The following is a 17,216-nucleotide window of genomic DNA, read 5'->3' on the forward strand; positions in this document are numbered from 1 at the left end:
CTCCAAAGTGGAGGATGGGCAAGATTGCTAGCTGTCCCTTTATAAATGGATTGACCCTCCTCACTGGCTAAATCTATGAAAACATGACAAATACCCCAGCAGCTACAAGAATTGCCGCTGCCTAGCCCCTGCCAGAGCGCTGACAAGATGGACCCCAATTTTATATAAATCAATCAATAAAATAATGTTTACCAATAAAAATACAGCATAGTCTTTTAAAAATTACTAATCACAATTATTTCTTATAATGATAGGAATTATATTGTTCATGATTATTTTCACCAAAGTAGGTTTATTCCGTCTTGATGACAGAAAGCATGCATTGCATGGCAGGTTCCACAACTTTTCTGACTCTTCAATTCTACAGATTAGAACACCTAATCTCCCAACATAAGCGGCTGTAAGTGGCAGCCATTCCTGGCACTGTCTAGTCCGTCAGAATACTGAGATTGAACATTGGCTCAGGAATTTTGAGTGCCTTCTCACTGAGGGCCTCTGCCAGCACAGTCTCAGATGCAAAGTCAGAAGGTGGAATGTTTGATTTTAGGAGAAAGGGCAGTGCAAGGAATCTGAATCTGATTTTTGGCTGCCGACAGCCTTGGAAATTATTTCTTCCCGTTTTTGCTACACTTGGTTGTGGTTCTTATATATCTCCAAGTGTATATATAAAGAGTAATTCTGCAAAGGAAGACTTTTTTAGAAAGAGTATTGGGAGCATGTCAAACACTTGACTATTGAGTTTCATATTCATATGAAACCTGATATCATCTCCACATAGGCACTCTTTCCCCTTCAATCCTGAAGTCACAGGTTCAGGCCTTTGAGGCCATGGAATACATTGCTGAGATAACTACAAGGGTAAGCCGCTCGAAATCAGAGAAATTGTATTTACTTGTTTTTTTGGGTATCAAGAATAAATTTGAAATTTTTTTTTTGGTTTGTTTTGGTTTATTTTGTCAGTTTCATTTCAAACATTTCAGACATTGTCTTTCTCCTAAATCATCAGCTGACCTCACGGTAGACAAGCAGAGTTGTGTATTTCTCCTAGCATACAGAAAAGATTAATATTTGGTGGTAGTAAGCAAATTATAATAATAACTTTCACTATTTCCATCAATAAGAAATATAATCAAGGCTCAGAATATGGATTGAAATTCAGCACAAAATCCTTTTAATTCAAAGTCAATACGTCCTTTATTAATCCTCACATAGCTGGAGCTGAATCATCATTGAACTTTTCTCCCTCATACTGTGTTTGCACATATGCCAAGAGCTGATTAACCACACTATAAAGTCAAATATCTGCTAGAATACGTATTAGAAAAAAACAGCTTTTCTACCTTGTATGTCATTAATGTAGTGTGGCATTGAGCAGTACCATTTAATGAAGAAATTTTGCCAATAACTTGTCTTATTTTTCCCCAGAGCATAATATGTGCATTTATCTCTGCAATTATTTCTATGAAGTTTGGGCAATAGTGTTTCTTAGTTTTTCTTTAAGAAATGCTACTTTATATTTTCTCTACATACAATTACAGAATTAATTAAGTTTGTACTAGAAAGTATAATTTTGTACTTGTTCTGAAATTCACTACTTGACTAAATTTTAAAACAAGTAATATATTAGAGACTTGAGGCAAATGGACTGTAGTCCAGTTTTCCAAAGTCATGATTATATTTCCTATTTGTTTCATTTTTAAATAAGTTTCTTTGAAATCACTATGATCACATTTGCTCACAGCTGCAGATTCACACTCTATATTTATCCTGGAATCTTGTTCACAATGAACATTTAAGTCGTCATGTGTCTGTAACATTGTATTGCTATCCTTATTATTATTATGACTCAAGGAATTACTTTTGGGATTTTGATCCATTTGGAGGAACTGGGTAATAGAATACAACCCAATGTTAAAATGTGAAAAATAAAAATTTAACAAACATAAATAAAAGAAAAAAATGACAAGAAAACAGTCAAGAACAACTGCACACTTTTAACTAAATATTAAGGAAAAAAACTGGCAGTTACACATTCATAATGATTAAAGGCATCGTCGTGTGCCTTCGAGTCTACTCAGACCCACCGTGATCATAAATGACGGAGGGAAACTGTCCCACAGGGTTCCTAGGCTGTTGGTGCAATGGTGAAGGGCTCAGCTGCTAACAGAAAGGTTAGTTGTTTGAACTCACCATCTGTTCTGTGGGAGAAAAGTCTTGGCTATCTGCTCCTATAAAGATTACAGCCTGAAAAAGCCTTTGGGGTAGTCAGACTCTGTTATATAGGGTTACTATGAGTCAGAATTGACTCAAAGGCACAAAACAACAATCTTAACAGGAGCAGATCACCACATTTTTCCTCCTGCAGAGTGGCTGGTGGGTTCAAACCGGTGACTTTTTGGTTAGCAACCAAGTGCTTAACCATTGTGCCACCAGCACTCCTTTTATTAAGGGCACAGTGATTACTGAAAACATAATTCTGTAAACATAAAGCCAATAAAATAGTATTTCTGTAAAAGTTATCTCAATTGGCAAATTAAGTGGTATAGAATTATATTTCTTCATATTTTTCTCTAAAATCACCTAACTGCCTATAACAAGGGATTTATAGACCACATTTTAAGACACACTCTTTCTGATGAATAATTATTTTGTCATAGAATTTACTATTTACATAAGTTAAGCGGACTTGCACTTTAAAAACCACAAATTACATAATTAATTGCATTCAGCTTCAATGCATGTATGAATTCAAAGCCTGCTATCCCGACTCTTTATGATAATCAATTACTCATGTAGCCAATACCAGCAACCCAAGGCGTTAGCTACTTCTGGCCTACTTGTTTACTTTGTGTAGGGGAATTTAAAAAAAGAAAAAGAAAAACTGAGGTACCTAATAAGATCTGAAATGGCCAGTTTGAGGATTGGGTGTGATTCCTTGCTTTCTGGTTCTGTTCTCACTCTGGCGGCAGCCATCTTCCGCACTGTTTCTAAGAGAGAAACGTCCAGTAATGATGACGCAACTACACTGCGACCCACCCCAGCACATACCCGTGTAATTACCACACTGCAACCAATCTAAGAAAGGGGCGTATATCCTTTTAAGCCAATCGCCTTACAGAGCTTGCCACAAGACGTTCTCCTTACAACTTCTGCTATAGGAATCTATCCTTCCCGAGTTCTGCCACTGGAAGGCCTGCCTTAAAATGAACTACCAATCAAATAATGTCTTTCGGTGATGTAAGCTGTAAAAACCAATGAAGTAACGTGTTTCATATCCATTACTCCCCTCCTATGAAACGTCACTGCTGAGTTTCCATTTTGAATCACTGGATTCTAGGCATAAAGTTCAGTCTATTCCAGCTCAAGCGGTCTTTCTTTCAATAAATCTCTCAATTTTATATTAATCACAGTATGGATGGTTACTCCATGACAACTTCTTTCAACAAATATTGATTGAGCACTTTTGAACAGGGGTGGGTTCTATTTGTCCAAATGTTTCAAGTTGCAAACTGCATGTTATAACCCTGGAAATTAAAAAAAAGGAACTAAAACACGCACGCAAGCACGCACGCACGCACGCACGCACTCTCAAAGCAGCTGGGACCACTTCTATGGTAATACAAGGTTGCTTTTCCCTAAAAATCATTAAAAATAATAAACATTTTAAGTATAAAGCATTTAATAGTTACAGGTGGATTCAAGTTTGGCATATTAAGAACTCTTCTCCCTCCCCCAAGAGACTATTCAAAAGACTAGACTAACCCAGAGACATATATCGTAGCTGCAAAGCCAGTGATCTTCAACCTCCACTAGACACTTCTTGGAAGAAGAATTTTTTATGAAAAATTCTAGACAAAATTTGAGTTTCTGAGAACTGTAAAGGCAGGATACCCCTTCAACTCGTTTTTGTTCAGTGGAGTAAATGTCATTTGCCTCATGTGAAAGGTGGCTCCGTCCACCTAAGTGTTGACAATTTAATGGATGCTCTGTGAAGGCAGTTACCATGTCAGTTATGCTCATTATTTCATCTTCAGTTCCCGAACAATAATATATGTTCAATAATGCCTGGCGAATGAATAAATACTGCCATAGATTTCCCAGCACCCATCAACTACAGAGTCCTACAAAGGAAGTCTATATAACCTTCAGGCCACTAGCCCAATGTTTGTTAGAAAATCCCCCAAAAAGAGACAACTAACAAGTTGTCTCCAAGAAGCAAACAGCTCTTGTTCACATACCTCCAAATCAATTTGATTTACGTGGTTAGAAGTTCTAAATAAGTGCCTTTAGTATCTAAAGCTTCTAGTATGCACTGGACCAAAACTCACGTTAAAGGTCCTGATGACTATGCTTCATGATTTGCAAGGATGAGCTGCCCCACTCAAAAATAAAACCTGTAAAAACTCGTTGCTGTCCAGTAGATTCCAACACATAGTGACCCTATACGACAGACTATAACTGCCCCATAGGGTTTCCAAGGAGCGACTGGTGAATTCGAACTGAAGACCTTTTAGTTAGCAGCCGAGCTTTTAACCACCGCACCACGCGGGCTCCCTCTCAAAAATGGGTGAGGTCAATTAGAATCATCAACAAAATTAAAATACCAGGAAACTGAGGGAGAGATACAATAAGGTATAGCTAACACTCCTACAGACTTATTAAAAAAACAAAAAACAAAAAAACTGAACCTGTTGCCATCCAGTCAATTCAAACTCATAGAGACCCTATAGGACAAAGTAGAACTCCCCCGTAGGGTTTCCAAAGCTGTGATCTTTACGGAAGCAGACTGCCACATCTTTCTCCCATGGAGCGGCTGGTAGGATCAAACCACCAACCTTCTGATTAGCAGCCAAGTGCTTAACCACTGTGCCAGCGAAGTTCCTTAAACAAACCAGCTTCCATTGAGCTGATTCCAACTCATGGTGACTCCTTGTACGCAGTTGAACTGTGCTCCATAGGCTTTTCAAGGCTGTGACCTATTGGAAACAGATTGCCAGGCCTTTCTTTCCAACTGCCTCTGAGTGGGTTTGAATCCCCAACCTTTCAGTTAGTAGCTGAGTGCTTAAGAATTTGTGCCACTCAGGGAGGGCCTTATACTGAAATTAAATTGTTAAATTAAATTTTTCGTCCTACTGACTGTATCACACACAAGATCCATTGCTTCCTTGTGAAAAGAGGAGTAAAAAATATAATTTTAGTTTCAATTTTGTCTATTTTTTTTTCTATTAGCAATTTCTGCCTATGGTGCCAAGAAAGTATCAAACTTTAATTCCACAGCAGTATCCTAATTTCTAAAATTACTTTCAGGAACATTAAGGGCACCGCAGGTGGGAGATGCATTAAAGCTTCGCTGGGCGCACAATTTGAGAACCACCATGATGGATGAGCCAATCCAGCTCATGGAACAGCCCCTTGCAGGTTTCTTAGCATCATAAAATGAAATAAAACATAATTAAAATTTAAAAAAACTATTTTCATTTCAATTTTTAATTACCCAGTGTCTGTCAAAAACCTTACAGTTAATTAACTTTTCACACTCACAGTCTGCATCTCTTAATTATATACTGTCATTCTACAATAAAATTTAGCAGGATACTATTAACTAATATCAAAATGTTAAGGCCATGTTCTACCATGCATTTAATGATTTCATAGCGAGGAAAGCATGATTCTAACATTTGATATAAGGTAATAAAATTCAAAATTTAATATTTCAGAGAGTCTAAAATTAATTATCTTATGCTAAACTCTAACATGCCAATGCATAAAGCTGAGAACTTTGTTGACTATGAAAAAAAATGTTTTTTTCTCAGTCACTCCATTTGACTCTAAGTTCTTTGAGGACATGATTCATTCTTTACTAATCTTGGTATCCTCCCCTATAACATCTAGCAAATTGTTTTTCGTATAACAAATTATTAAATTAATAAAAGGAGAATGTTTTTCCAAATATAATCCTAAATATAAAATGTCAGGAAGGATTTTCTTTTTTATGTTAATGAGGTCATTATTTGCTGAGCAAATAATCAAAAAAACTGGACTATATAAACAAGAACATGGCATCAGGATTGGAGGAAGACTCATTACCAACCTGCGTTATGCAGATGACACAACCTTGCTTGCTGAAAGTGAAGAGGACTTGAAGCACTTTCTGATGAAGATCAAAGACCACAGCCTTCAGTATGGATTACATCTCAACATAAAGAAAATAAAAATCCTCACAACTGGACCAATCAGCAACATCAGGATAAATGGAGAAAAGATTGAGGTTGTCAAGGATTCCATTGTACTTGGATCCACCATCAACGCCCACCTGAAGCAGCAGTCGAGAAATCAAAGGACGCATTGCGAAAGAACTCTTTAAGGTGTTTAAAAGCAAAGCTGTTACTTTAAGGACTAAGATGCGCCTGATCCAAGCCATAGTGTTTTCAATTGCCTTATATGCATGCAAATTTGAACAATGAATAAAGAAGACCAAAGAAGAATTTATGCATTTAAATTGTGGTGTTGGTGGAGAATACTGAATATATCATGGACTGCCAAAAGAGTGAACAAATTTGTCTGGGAGGAAGTACAGTCAGAATACTCCTTAGAAGTACAGGATGGCGAGACTTCATCTCACATACTTTGGACATGAGGGACCAGTTCCTGGAGAAGGACATCATGCTTGGTATAATAGAGGGTTAGCGAAAAAGAGGAAGACCCTCAACAAGATGGACTGACACAGTGGCTGCAACAATGGGCTCCAGCATGACAACGACCATGAGGATGGCGCAGGGCCGGGCAGTGTTTTATTCTGTTGTACATGGGGTACATGAGTTGAAACCAACTGGATGGCACCTAACAACAACAACAACAATGAGGTCATACCAGAGCTAGGGTGGGCCTTAAACCTAATCACTTTTAAGCAGCATCTTATGAAAAGAGCAGAATAGACACAGACACACACAGGAGGAACACAGATGCCATATGACAGTGGAGACATGCGTCTGCAAGCCCAGGAATGCCGAGGACTGCCAGCAACTGCCAGAAGTTGAAAGAGACAAAAGAATAACTTCCCCTGGAGCTCAATGCCTTTAATTCAGACTTCTAACTTCTAGAACTGTGTGACAATAAATTATATTCTTTAAAGTCATTCACTTGTGGTTTCTTTTGTTATGGCACCACTAGGCGCCTAAGACAATTATTTTTCAGTGTATAAGCGCTGTTATTTGTTCCAACTGCATTTTTGCTCAATAAATTTTTCATTTCTCAGTAACGTATAATATATACACACTCTGAGTTTAGGGTATGGATTTTCCACACTGGTTTTTTATTAAAAGAGATATATACATAATGTACGCAAGTTCCTTCATTAATTCTATGTAATGAATTTAAATAATTTTCAAAATACTATTAAACAATAAATTTACAGTTTCTTTAAGTTTATCAAGCATTGTTTGAAAATATAAAATCAAGTACAAAGCATAGTATTCTCCTTTCAAAATATTACATTACATTTGCTTCAGCAACAAATTCACTATAATTTATGTTTGAGTAACAATTTCATTGTAATTTTTTTCTTTCCATTTTTTTAAATTATCGTTTGTTTTTCTTGAACTTGGGTCAAGTGTTAGTGTCCTTTTCTCTGATTAAGTGGTTAATAACAATAATTATAACAGAAGAGAGTGAATGAGAAAGAAAGGCTAGTTGATAGAGAAGTGTTCTACAAAGCTAGTCTCCTACGTAATATTCACCAAGCTTATGTGAGCAGTAATTGATGGGTAACATGGATCAAGCAGAACAAGTATTCTAGCATATAGATCTTCCTAGTACGAGGCTGTGTGTGAGTGAAGAGTGAGGAAGTATCTTATCTGTTGCCCATGTTGAGGATGATTTGGAAATATACAAGGGACCCCCCTCTACACTATAGACAGTGAATTACTCTTCACAAGTACCCATTTGATTTTTCAGTTTTAGAGACCTGAAGATAGATGATTTAATCTTTGAATTTATATGTTAGGTTTCAAGTAACCTGAGAATATGCAGAGCAGACAATAAATAACAAGGTGAACAGAAAAAGATAAATTTTTGGTGCCATTTCGTTTGAGAGTAAAGAATCTATAAAATGCTAAAATCACCCTCTAAAAAACTAAATCTGTCCTTTACTGATGTTTTCCAAAATATCTTACATTGTAAGCTGTCATTAGGTTGAAAATCTTTCAAAAAGCTTACAAAAAAAACTAACTTAAAATTTGTATCAAGAATTTAAAGTTTTATAAAACATCTTGAATTTTCCATTTCTGACTCATAATGTAATCTTAGATGTATCACCTCAGTCAAATTATAACTAAATCCAAAACACTTAACAAGTATTAGATATGGCAAATAATATAAGAGTAAAATGAAAGTGCATGTATACATCCAATTAGAGAATATTAATTTTGTTGTAATCAACTAGACAGCAACAGGATTTGGGTTTTGGAGACTTGCTTTATTTCTAGTGAGCAAAGAAAATAACATTCTTGGTTTTAATTAGTTCTTACACAAGGATCATGAGGTTTTTTTTAGTAGATAATAGGCATGTGTCTTATATTTACTTACTATGCTATATTAGGAGCCCTGGTGGCACTGTGGTTGAGAGCTACTGTGACCTATGGCTGCTCACTGAAAGATCAACAGTTTCAATCCACCAGCCACCCCTTGGAAGCGGTATGGGACAGTTCTGCTCTGTGCTATAGGGTTGCTATGAGTCGGAATCGACTCCACGGCCATGGGTTATACTATATTAAATAAGAATATTTCCGTAAAATAATGTTTTCACAGATATATGGGAAAATAAAGGACCCCTAGTGGGGTAGTGCTTAAGAGCTCAGCTGCTAACCAAAGGTTGGCAGTTCAATTCCACCAGCTGGTCCATGGGAGAAAGATGGGGCAGTCAGCTTCCATAAAGATTACAGCCTTGGAAACCCTGTGGGGCAGTTCTGCTCTGCCCTAGAGTGTCGCTATGAGTTGGAATCTACTCGATGGCAACAGGTTTATGGGAAAATAATACAATGGTCTATTGAGAAGAGAACAGATATTGGGAATTTAAGTCTGAGCCATAATTCTACTAATACCCAGATTGGAAGTCTTTGTAAATAATGCTTTTTAAGTCTTATTTTCCCATCAGTGAATTGAGAATAAGAGTATTATTTTGCCCATCTCATAATACATACCATAATTAAAAGAGAAGAACAAAACTAAAAGGTTAAAATTCTAGGCAAATAGAAAGTGTAGTAATATATTTCCTGAAATCGTCTATAAAGATATGAACGATACATCAAATAAAATAGAAACATCAGCCAGAAAGTATCCAGATCCCAGTAGTAAAAGTAATTGATTTTAACAATCTTATTGAGATTACTGCCTCGTGTGCGGCTTAGACTGTTCGTATGTTTCAAATTCTGTAATAAGAGAATAGCATTATTGGTTTTAATTTCTTTTCATAGCAAGAGAACATTGAGACAATCAAGTGTGCTGACGTAAACTGTTCCAAAAATAAACACCTGCAATGTTTGCCTAGTTTACTTCCCAAGTACATCCTCACTGCCACTACTGGGTTTCAGGCCTTCAACATTTTCTCCCTGGAATTACATGCTCGCCTTATAGCTGGCATTGGGCTCTAGCATCCTGTTTTGTGTTCCACAAATCCATCTACCACACTGACAACAAAATGAAATGTCTAAAGCGTAGATGTGACCATATTAATCTGTTGCTTAAAATTGGAAACCCTGCTGGTGTAGTGGTTAAGAGTTACGTCTGCTATCCAAAAGGTCAGCAGTTCAAATCCACCAGGCACTCCTTGGAAACTCTATGGGGCAGTTCTACTCTATCCTATAGGTCGCTATGAGTCAGAATTGACTCAATGGTAACGCGTTTGTTTTTTTTATGCCCTGGCCCTGTGCATGTCTTCAATTTCCCCTTCCATCACACAGTACTCCAAGCTTTATGCTCCAGCATAAACAAACTACTGACAGTTTCCTCAACATCACCGTACTTTTGCACCCATGTATGCGGCTTTGCTCTTGTGCTTTTTTCATGGCACCTCCTTGCAATCCCCAGATGTCTTTAGTTACATTTTCCTTTAAGAACCAGTTAAGACACCACCTTCTACAGGAGGTCTTCCCGGGTGATTCTGGGTTCAGAACATGCCCCTTCTCCACACTCCCATGCATGGTATGTGTCATGGATTGAATTGTGTCCCCCAAAAAATATGTGTATCAATTTGGCTGGGCCATGATTCAAGGTATTATGTGATTGTCCACCATGTTGTCATCTAATCTGATTTCCTATGTCTTGTAAATTCTGCCTCTATGATGCTAATGAGGGAGGATGGGCAGCAGTCATGTTGATGAGGCAGGATTCAATCTATGGGATCGGATTGTGTCATGTCTTGAGCCAGTTTCTTTCGGGATATAAAAGAGAGCAGTGAGCAGATGGGGAACCTCATACCACCAAGAAAGCAGCACTGGGAGCAGAGCACATCCTTTGGACCTGGGGTTCCTGCATAGAGAATCTCCTAGTCCAGGGGAAGACTGATGAGAAGGACCTTCCTCCAGAGCCAGCAGAGAGAGAAAGCCTTCCCTTGGAGCTGAAACCCTGAATTAGGACTTTCAGCCTACTTTACTATGAGGAAATAAACTTCTGTTTGTTAAAGCCATCCACTTGTGGTATTTCTGTTATAGCAGCACTAGATAACCAGGACAGAATTTGTTACGGAGAGAATGGGGTGCTGCTCTAACAGATCCCTAAAATGTGGAAGCGGTTTTGAAACTGTGAATGGATAGAAGACTCAGAAGGAAGTGAGGAGAACTGTTAACACTGGAGAAGGTGCAGATGGTGAGAAACAGCAGCAGAGGACCAGCAGCAACAGTGAACCGACAGCAGCAGAACCGGGAGACCAGCACCAGACAGTGCTGGAGTCGACCCATGGAGCAAGAGAATTGACTGCCTGTGCACAGGAGGCTTCCCGGCAGAGTGGTGTGCCTCCAGGCACTTATTGGTGGAGCTACAGAGCTTTGGAGCATGAGGTCCAAGGGCCTGAGAGGCCAAGGAACCAGGAAACAGGAGCTGAAGAGACAAGGAACACAGAAAGCCAAGCTGCCTCAGTCTCAAAAGGTATGGCCATGACCTCTGAGGTTTCAAAGGGTGGAGCCATGGCCTCTGGTGTCTCTAAGGGTGGAGTCACCACTCCAATGGACTGGGAGAATGGTGCGCCTAAAGCCAAGGGAGCAAAGTTGCTGTCCCAGTGGGCCTGGAAGGCAGAGCTGAAGCCCAGGGTTGAGGGGCCTCCACTCAGAATCTGGAGAGTGTGGCCAATACCTACAGTCTGGAAGGCAGGGCCATTGTGTAAATTGTCTCAGAGAACAGAGGATTATTTTCAAAGCCTTGGGGGCTAATGTAATGTGTTCTGCTGATTTGCTTGGTGCCTGTTACCCCTTCTTTCCCTCCAGTTTCTCCCATTTGTAATGGAAATGTCTAGCTTGTACCTGTTCTGCCATTGTACCTTTGGAAGCAGATAACTTGTATTCTAGATTTCACAGATGAAGAGGAATTTTTGGATTTGGACTTGGAGTTAAGACTTTTGCTATGATATGATGGGGTGACTGTATTTTGCATGTGGCAAGGATGTGATTTTTGGGGGGCCAAAGTACACATATGGGTATCATTGTACTTACTGCACTGTATTAAGTGTTATTGGTTGTGTATCAACTCTGCAGTGACTTATTCATCTTATTATTTTGGATTCCTTTGTTGCTGTTAGCTGCCATTGAGTTGGCCCTCTTCTCATGGAGATTCCAAGCACGATGGAACAAAAGCTTCTGTGCCATCCCCAGGAATGGTTGTGGATTGGACCGCTGTGATTCAAGAGTTTTCCTAGGTTATTTTCCAAAGTAGATGGCCGGGCTTTTCTCCCTAGTCCATCTTAGTCTATAAGCTCCACTGAAACCTGTTCAGCATCATAGCAACACACAAGCGTCCACTGACTGATGGGCGGTGGCTGCACTTGAGGTGCGCTGGCCAAAAACTGAAAGCCTATCTTCCGCATGGAAGGCGAGAATTCCGTCACGGAACCACCATGGCTCCCTGTTTGAATTCCCAGTGCCTGTCATACCATTTACCAACTAAACGTCTGTAAAATATTGTGAACATTAAATAGTCATTTTCAGATGTTTTTCAAAATAAATATCAAGGATGGCATCAGTTCTAATATGATTAAAATAACTAGGAAAATAAGGTGCCCTTTATCTTTCCACTGTCTAGCATGCCATACTGAGTATAATAGTGACTTAACGTTTCTAAAATATACCTTCTACTTGTTTCCTGTATTCCCTATTTATTTCAATCCTATTTATCTTACAAGATGCAGTTTTATAAAATATTTCTTTGTTCATATTTCCTTTTTCTACCAAATGTTTATAAACTGAAATTTTCCCACACTTAGCTTTCTACAAAAATAATACATATTCCTTCAATAATTCATCCTACAAAAACTGAATATCTTCTACATTCCAAACACTGAGTTTATGGCAGTAAGCCAGGCAGAAAGATCCCTGGTTTAATGAATCTTAAATCCCAGTAAGGGAAAAAGGAAACAAACATACAAAAAACAAAACCGATCATTTCACATAGTTAGAAGTGCTGGGAAGAGAAGAAAGCAGAATGATGTTACAGGGAAAAACTGGAAGTTCATGCAGATGAAAGGTAGAAAGAGCCTTCCGGTGAAGGTGATGACTGAGCCAAGACCGTGTGAATGTCTAGGCAGACAGCTATCGCAGTAGTGTGCTCAAGACACGTTAGCGATTTAGACAAGGGTAATATTGGTGCATTCAGTAGTGGTAGAGTCAAGATGACTTGCTAGTGGATTACATATGAGAAGGGAGAAAAAAATCATCAAGAATATCATCTTTGTGCTTCCTTAAACAACTGGAGTGATGGTGCATGTCAATGGGTAAGAATAGGGAAGGAACAAATCTGGGAACAGAAATTAAGAATTTCGTTTGTGGAAAGGTTAAGGTCCAAATTCCTTGGTATACTGTAGAAGGCTTTAATTATTTTTTTTTTAATGCTGTGTATAACATAATTTGCAAAATGTTAGGAAAGGTAAGACAAAATGTCACTAAAGATTGTTCCATCCCCTAAACTAGACATTTTATGTTTCTACTTGATTAAAAACATTATTGAGGCAGGGACAACAGGGCTTTATAGACTGAAGCACCATGCTGTCCCTCTGCAGCAAAGACTCATAAAACAAACGTCAATCCTGGAACTCTAAGCGTTAAATGAAGGGATAAAGAACTTGATCAAGCACTGAATGGAAGACGAAACTAACAGAGAGCAGAGAAAGAGGAGACCTATGGAGTGGAGATCCCCTTCCAGCTAATGTGGCAAGGATTCACCGTCTTGGACTACGGCCACCAAGGACCTCGGATGGAGAGTACAAGAAGGCAACTTCACAGAGCTCCTAACAGGAGACAGAGCACTGGATAACCAGGGATAAACGCTTTACTCGTTTTCCCAACCTCCACCCTTCTTCCCTCTATGTGGCCTCCGTCACTTTCCAATGGGCCATGGTTACTCAGCCAGAGAGACACCAGCTCACTGCCTACTGGGTTCACCTCACCCCCAACAGCTGGTTTCCCCAGCACCACATTTTTTTTTAAATTTTTTTGGGTTGCTTTTTTTGTTTCTTTTTTCTCTCTCCCTTTCTTCCCTTCCACCTAACCCTGTGTGCCACCCCCACCCCTTCTCACCCCACTGTCACCGGCCGGCTCCCTCACTGCTATTTTTTTTGTTTGTTTATTTGGTTTTGTTTGGGTTTTTTGTTTCTTCTCTCTCTCCCCTTTCCTTTCTCCTGCCCACTTAGCCCTGTGCACTGCCCCTCCCTTCTCCAGGGGCCGTGCTATACCACTCAGCTAGAGTGCCACTAGCACATGGCCACCCTGGGTCTGTGACACCCCGACAGGCCGGCTCCCTGAGTGCCATATTTTTAATTTTTCTTTATCTTTCCCCTTCTTCCTTTTCCTTCTCCCTCACACCTAGGCCCTGCACTGCCTCCACCCCTTCCTGATGGGCAGAGCTGTGCCTCCCAGCAAGAGAAACACCAGCTTGCCTCCACCCTGATTTTGCCCTGCCCCCAATGGCTGGCTCCCTCAGCACCATATTTTTGTTGTTGTTTTGGGTTTTTTTCTTTCTTCTCTTTCACTTCTTTCCTTTCCTTTCTCCTGCTCACTTAGCCCTGTGTGCTGCCCATACCCCTTCTCAACAGGCTAAGCCACAGCACTTGGCTGGAGAGCCACCAGCAGGCGGCCTCCGCAGATCTGTCCCTCTCCCCACCCACTGAATCCCATCATGCTGCTATTTTATTTACTTTTTTCTTCTTTTTTTTTTTTTGCTTTTTTTACTTCTGCTTCTATCTCTCCTTTCTCTGACCCATTTGGCTCATACATCACATCCTCCTCCTTCCCTCCTGCTTATCTGTACTATACACCAAGCACTGCACCCCCTAGCAGCACTACTGCAGACCCCAGAACCCTGGACCCTGCCCCACACTGCCCCCCAGCCCCACCATTGGATTCCTATACACCATTAAAGAGAACTATGAAAAGGAAATCAGGAAAGCAATATCATTTATAATAGCCTCCCAAAAATAAAATGTGTCTGTCAGTTTGTCGTACTGTGGCGGCTTACATGTTGCTGTGATGCTGGAAGCTATGCCACCAGTATTAAGATACCAGCAGTTTTACATGGCAGACGGGTTTCAGCTGAGCTTCTAGACTAAGACAGACTAGGAAGAAGGAGCCAGCAATCTACTTCTGAAATGAATTAACCAGTGAAAAACTTATGAATAGCAGCAGGATATTGTTTGATATAGTGCTGGAAGATGAGCACCCCAAGTTGGAAGGCACTCAAAGTATGACTGGAGAAAAGCTGCCTTTCAAAGTAGAGTTGACCTTAATGTCGTGGACGGAGTCAAGCTTTTGGGACCTTCATCTGCTGATGTGGCACTACTCAAAATGTGAAGAAAAAGCTGCAAACATGCATTAACAATCGAAACGTGGAATGTATGAAGTATGAATCTGGGAAAATTGGAAATCATCAAAAATGAAATGGAATGCATAAACATCAATATCCTAGACATTAGTGAGCTGGAATGGACTGGTATTGGCCATTTTGAACCAGGCAATCATATGATCTACTATGCCAGGAATGACAACTTGAAGAGGAATCGTGTTGCATTCATCATCCAAAAGAACATTTCAAGATCTATCCTGAAGTACAACACCGTCAGTGATAGGATAATATCCATACGTCTACAAGGAAGACCAATTAATATGACTACTATTCAAATTTATGCACCAACCACTAAGGTCCAAGATGAAGAAATTGAAGATTTTTACCAGCTTCTGCAGGCTGAAATTGATCAAACATGCAATCAGGATGCATTGATAATTACTGGTGATTGGAATGCAAAAGTTGGAAACAAAGAAGAATGGTAGTTGGAAAATATGGCCTTGGTGACAGAAACCATGCTGGAGATCACATGATAGAATTTTGCAAGACCAGTAACTTCTTCATCTCAAATACCTTTTTTCACCTACATAAATGACTATGTATACGGACCTCGCCAGATGGAATACACAGGAATCAAATCAACTACATCTGTGGAAAGGGACAATGGAAAAGCTCAATATCATCAGTTAGAACTAGGCCAGGGGCCGACTGTGGAACAGACCATCAATTGCTCCTATGCAAGTTCAAGTTGAAACTGAAGAAAATTAGAACAAGTTCACGAGAGCCAAAGTACGACTTTGAGTATATCCCATCTGAATTTACAGACCATCTCAAGAATAGATTCGACGGGTTAAACGCTGATGAACAAAGACCAGATAGTTGTGGAATGACATCAAGGACATCATACATGAAGAAAGCAAGAGGTCATTAAAAAGACAGAAAGGAAAGAAAAGACCAAAATGGATCTCAGAAGAGACTCTGAAACTTGCTGTTGAAGGGTCGAGTAGCTAAAGCAAAAGGAAGAAATGAAGTAAAAGACCTGAACAGAAGATTGCAAAGGGCAGCTCAAGAAGACAAAGTAAAGCATTATAATGACATGTGCAAAGACCTGAAGATAGACAACCAAAAGGGAAGAACACTCTCGGCATTTCTCAAGCTGAAAGAACTGAAGAAAAAATTCAAGCCTCAAGTTGCAATAGTGAAGGATTCTACGGGGAAAATATTAAATGACGCAGGAAATATCAAAAGAAGATGGAAGGAAAACACAGAGTCAATATACCAAAAAGAATTGATTGACATTCAGCCATTTCAAGAGGTAGCATATGATCAGGAACCCATGGTACTGAAGGAAGAAGTCCAAGCTGCACTGAAGGCATTGGCGAAAAACAAGGCTTCAGGAACTGATGGAATATCAACTGAAATGTTTCAACAAATGGATGCAACACTGGAAGGGCTCATTCATCCATGTCAAGAAATTTGGAAGACAAGTACTTGGCCATCCAGTTGGAAGTGATCCATATTTATGCCTATTCCCAAGAAAGGTAATTCAACCAAATGCAGAAAGTATTGAACAATATCATTAATATCACACGCAAGTAAAATTTTGCTGAAGATCATTCAAAAGCGTCTGCAGTAGTATATCAACAGGGAACTGCCAGAAATTCAGGCAGGATTAGAAGACGAAATGGAAACAGGCATACCAGTGCTGATGTCAGATGGATCCTGGCTGAAAGCAGAGAACACCAGAAAGATGTTTACCTGTGTTTTATTGACTATGCAGAGGCATTCGACTGTGTGGATGATAACAAATTATGGATAACATTTCGAAGAATGGGAATTCCAGAACACTTAATTGCGCACATGAGGAAGCTGTACATAGATAAAGAGGCAGTTGTTCTAACAGAACAAGGGGATACTGTGTGGTTTAAAGTCAGGAAAGGTGTGCGTCAGGGTTGTATCCTTTCACCATACCTATTCAGTTTGTATGCCAAGCAAATAATCTGAGAAGCTGGACTATACAAAGAATAACGGATCATCAGGATTGAAGGAAGACTCATTAACAACCTGCGTTATGCAGATAACACAACCTTGCTTGCTGAAAGTGAAGAGGACTTGAAGCACTTACTGATGAAGATCAAAGACCATAGCCTTCAGTATGGATTACATCTCAACGTAAAGAA

The sequence above is a fragment of the Trichechus manatus genome, unplaced genomic scaffold, assembly GCF_000243295.1.
Source record: "Trichechus manatus latirostris isolate Lorelei unplaced genomic scaffold, TriManLat1.0 scaffold00089, whole genome shotgun sequence".
Classification (NCBI taxonomy): domain Eukaryota; kingdom Metazoa; phylum Chordata; class Mammalia; order Sirenia; family Trichechidae; genus Trichechus; species Trichechus manatus.